This window comes from Culex pipiens, chromosome 1 (assembly GCF_016801865.2).
Source record: "Culex pipiens pallens isolate TS chromosome 1, TS_CPP_V2, whole genome shotgun sequence".
NCBI lineage: Eukaryota > Metazoa > Arthropoda > Insecta > Diptera > Culicidae > Culex > Culex pipiens.
This window is the reverse complement of record NC_068937.1, coordinates 36,055,191-36,060,694: the sequence shown is the minus strand read 5'-3', so window position 1 is coordinate 36,060,694 and position 5,504 is coordinate 36,055,191.

The following is a 5,504-nucleotide window of genomic DNA, read 5'->3' as shown; positions in this document are numbered from 1 at the left end:
ATCATAAATCATAAAGAATTTGCAAGAACTCAGTTTTTTTCCATTAATATAAAAACGCCTTCTGACTGATTTCTTTAAGTTTAAACTATGTTTTTGTAAAAACTGAATTTAAACTTGACTTTAAGATAGGCCGACATTTTTAATTTTTTTAATGGAACCCCCCCACCTCCCCCTTCAAAAACAGGCCAAAAAATTAGCGGGCAAAAAGAAGATTTTTCAGAAATCAAAGTCTAATCAACTGAAAACAATCTGAAATAAATTTCACTGTAGCGCAATTCTCTTCTAAATCGTCCGATTTTGACTTTTTTGTATTTTTTTATTTGGCTCATTTTTATGAGGGCTTTCTTTAAGACCGAAAAAAAAAATCCCCCGTAAAAATCTTCACACAATTTTGGCAGCTGTTCATACCAAAATTGTACGTAAATATTCGAAAATCTTTAAATTTTCAAGGTTTTTTTTATTCATTTGGTGTTTTTGGCAAAGTTGTAGTTATTCCATTCTTAAAAAATAAATAGACGAAAAAAATGATTTTCAATTAACTTTTTTTTTCACAAAAAAATATCTCATTATGGCACACAACTTTTTTAACCAAGATTGTGTCCCTTTCACACTTTATGTAGGCAAACTGCCATTTGAGTGAAAGGGATACACTATTGTTTACAAAAGACATGTGCACTTTTAAAATGTTAGGCTCCATTTTTGAATTTTGTATTATTTAATGTTTTAAGGAACAAAACCCCGCATCTTTAAAGCCATTCAAAAGTATGGAGCGAAATGTTGCCGACAAGTTATGATTATTTATATAAATTGTCATTTTTGTAAAAAATGGAATCTTGTGCTTTAATTGATTTGTGTAAAATCGAGTTTGAAATCGAAAAGTACTAAATTTTTTTTATTAGGTGCGCCGTTTTAAAAATATAGCCTTTCAAAGTTAAATTTTGTCAGAAAATTTTATTTTGATTTTTCAAAAAAATGTCGATGATTTTCCATTCCTGAAAATGTATTTTTCTAACATAATTAAAATTTATAAAAATTTATAGTAAATTTCGATTGCAAATTCGATTTTTTGCTTTTGAGAATCTGGGAATTTTGGATTTATGCAATCTGGGAATCTGCGGAATTGGGGAAAAGAAAGTTTGGACATCTGGGATTTTGGAAATTCGAGAATCTGGTAATTTGAGAACGAGAAAATTTGAAAATAATGAAATTTGGGAATTGGTGAATTTAGGATTTTGAGAATGTGGAAATTTGACCATCTGAAAATTTGGGTATCTGATCATTTGAGAATTGCAGTAGCTGGGAATCTGGGAATTTTAGAATATGGTAATCTGGAAATTTAAGATTTTGGGGAAATGGGAAACCTTGAAATCGAGAATTTTAGAATTTGGGTAATTCTCTACCAACTCACACGAAATCGGGAAAAGTTGTCCCAAGCCCTCTTCGACTTGCGTGAAACTTTGTCCTAAGGGGTTACTTGAGTCCCTGATCACGAATCCGAGTAAACGTTTTTTAATATATTTTATTATTTTTCAAAAAAAAAACTCTGCCAATTTTCGTTACTCAACTGTAAATTTTTTGGAACATGTCATTTTAAGAGAAATTTAATGTACTTTTGTAATTGTCTGTTCTACAACTTAACAAAACATTGTTAAAACAAGAAATTTTAAAATAAAAAAAATTGTTCTAAATGGTTAATGTAGATTCGAAAAGTACATTAAATTTCCCTGAAAATTACATGTTCAAAAATTTGTTAGAGTTGAGAAACGGAAAAAGGCAAAGTTTTAAAAATTTGTTTGATGTTTTTTCGATGAAAAATACGTTTAAAATAATTTAAAGAATTTAGGAATTAGGATATCTTTAAATCCGGAGATTTGAGATTTTTTGGATCTTGAAATTTGGGTAGTTGAGATTGAAGGAATATGAGAATTTGGAAATTTGAGATTTTTCAAATCTAAGAATCTGATTATATGAGATTTTGTTAACTTTGGAATTAAGGAACTCGAGATTTTTAGGAATTAAGCAATTTAAAAATGTTCCTTTTTCTCTAGGCAACCGTTATAAAGGTCATTCCTGTGGGCTAATCAACAGCGCATCAAATCAAATCCATTCAAATTGACAATTTGAAAATTTAAGTTTTTTTTGTTTATATACATGTTGAATATTCTATGCAATATGACAGAAATTTTGTTATACAAAAAGTTTAAGATTTTTAATGTGGAATAAATATTAAATAAAAACTGACAAAAAACTCATGTGAGCAATTCTCTACCAAAACCGGAAATGGATTTTATTTGTATTTTTTTATTTGGCTCAAACTTTGTGGGGGCCTTTCCTATGACCAAATAAGCTATTTTGTGTCATTGGTTCACCCATACAAGTCTCCATACAATTTTGGCTGCTGTCCATACAAAATGGTATGTAATTATTCAAACAGCTGTAACTTTTGAGTGAATTTCCTGATCAATTTGGTGTCTTCGGCAAAGTTGTAGGTATTGTTGAGGACTTTTGAGAAAAAAATAGGTACACGGAAAAAAATGCAGATTTTTTATCAACGTTTTTTTCAGTTTTAGTCAATTTCAAAACTACGTATTTTTTGATTTTCCAGATTTTTTGATATGTTTTAGGGGACAAAAATCCGCAACTTTTGAGCCATAGAGAAACATGGTCAAAAAATCTGCCAACGAGTTATGAATTTTTGAAAAAAAATTGATTTTTGGAAAAAATCTAAGTTTCATGCAAAAACAAGTTTGACATTATTTTTTAATGCAAAATTGAATTTGCAATCGAAAACTACTTTACAGATTTTTTGATAAAGGGCAACGTTTTCAAGATATAAGCAAGCACCGGAAGTTTGATTTAAGCGAAATTTTTGCAGTTTTTCAATTTTTTTAAATAGGGACCATAAGTGACCATGTACCATGTTTTGAAAAGTTCAGAAAATTCGCAACAAAATTGTCTAAAAGACATGGAAGATTGGACCTCGGGTTGCTGAGATAGAGCCGCTTTAAGAAAAAGAAGCACGAAAATTGAAGTTTTCTTAATCTCATTAAAACAACTCACCATTTTCTAATGACGATATCTCAGCAATTAATGGTCCAATTTTCAATGTTAATGCATGAAATATTCGTGAAATTTTCCGATTTTTCGAAAAAAATATTTTGATTTTTTTTAAATCAGTCTTGATTTAAAAGTTTTCAATATATTTTTTTCGAAAAGATCGGAAAATTACACGAATGTTTCATGTATTAACATCAAAATCGGACCATTAGTTGCTGAGATATCGTCATTAGAAAATGGTGGGCTATTTTGGTGAGACTTAGATAACTCCAATTTTCGTGTTACTTTTTCTTAAAGCGGCTCTATCTCAGCAACCCGAGGTCATATCTTCAATGTCTCTTAGACAATTGTATAATTTTCTGAACTTTAAAAAAAAAATATTTTTGGAAATGGTCACTCATGGTCACTATTTTTGAAAATTGAAAAATTGCAAATATTTCGCTAAAATCAAACTTTCGGTGGCTATAGCTTGAAAACGGAGCCCTTTATCAAAAAATCTGTAAAGTAGTTTTTGATTGCAAATTCAATTTTGCATTAAAAAATAATGTCAAACTTGTTTTTGCATGAAACATCGATTTTTTCCAAAAATCACTATTTTTCAAAAATTCATAACTCGGCTTCAGATTTTTTGACCATGTTTCTCTATGGCTCAAAAGTTGCGGATTTTTGTCCCCTAAAACATATCAAAAAATCTCGAAAATCAAAAAATACGTATTTTGGGAAATTGAGTTTTAGTATAAAAAAAGTTGGAAAAAAATCTGCATTTTTTTCCGTGTACCTATTTTTTTCTCAAAAGTCCTCAACAATATGTTCAACTTTGCCGAAGACACCAAATTGATCAGAAAATTCACTCAAAAGTTACAGCTGTTTGAATATTTACATACCATTTTTGTATGGACAGCAGCCAAAATTGTATGGAGACATGTATGGGTGAACCAATGACGCAAAATAGCTTATTTGGTCATAGGAAAAGCCCCCACAAAGTTTAAGTCAAATAAAGAAATATAAAAAATAAAAATGGTCGAAATCGGCCGATTTCGTAGAGACTTGGTCATGTGTGACATTTTTTTTTAACAATTTGTTAATTTAAAAACATGACCCAGTGACCAATTTATCTGTTTTCAGACAGCTTAAATGCAAACACTTGATAGCTGGACAAAATCTAAAATACACTTGTGAAAGTTGTGATGAATATTTTTCTTCAAATGGCTGTCCTAGAAAAATACACCATGTGGTACTTGTTTCGCCCAGTCAGCTAATTTTTCTTTTCCCTTAAAAGTATGATACTTCAACATAGTTAAGGAGAAATACTTTTCATATACAATAAATAAAAGTGCTTGCAATCACATGATGCCATCTCTTCACTTCTCATAACATTTTATGTGAAAAGATTGCTGCTAAGTGTACGCACAGAAAACTATCCCTCCCTCCCCACACAGATAACTCATCATCCTCATCGGCACACAATCTCTGCCAGGCAACATTTTCATAAACTTGACTGCGCATTTTCCACGCCAGAACCGGAGCCCAAAACACTTCCTAGTTCCAGTCAGGGGCAGGAATCTCGGAAACAAATCTGCCACCGAAAGACACACACACACTTTCACCACCGGCGAGGAGGCCGGGGGGAAAACCGTGGGCGGGCAAATTTATGAAAGCGATAAAATTTTCCCGCTCTTTTTCACAAACACACACGAACTCATAACATTTCTACAACATCTAGCATAAACCGTGTCCGCCTTTAGAATGTTTTGCCATTTCCAAGAGCTGCGGAAAAGTGTGGAAAAGCGAGAATGTTTAACTGCTTCGGTGTTGGAAAGAGTCGGAAAAATGGAGGAGAAAAGTTTTCCAGTCTATTTTTTCTATTTTCCCATGAGAGAGAAAGAAAACCCGGAAAAGTGGAGCACGCGGAAGCCTCGCAGATTCAATTTAATCTCATAATTATCACATATTTCGAGCGTAGTTTACAGCAGAAAAGTGGTGCCACACTTGTGGGTTGGAAGTTTTTTTTTCCTGCAGAAGCCTTTTTTCCCCCCAGAGGAAAACTTTGTTTCCAATGGCATTAGTTTGTATTTTGTGTCGGCAAACATGGCGAACGTCATAAAATGGGCTTCTTTTCAGTTCCGGGAAGAAAACACACTTTAGAAACATATCCATGAAATAAGATGAAAATACTTTCAGTGTAAATTCCCAATTCGTGCAAAATTCACTTAAACCTGTAGCAAATTGACTTCTCAACTTTGGCCACCAGTGGAACTGAATCCGAGATAGTTTTCCCATGCCAGAAAGACCAGGTCAAACTAGTGGGCTACACCACCGGAAGCTGACCAGTCGTTGTAAACATGCTCGTAAAGTAGTCTCAATTTGTGAGCTTTAGAGTGAACCAACTAAAAGAAGCCAGTGGGAAACTGTAGTTGGTTCGCTCTGGTGAGGATTTTCTACTTTCG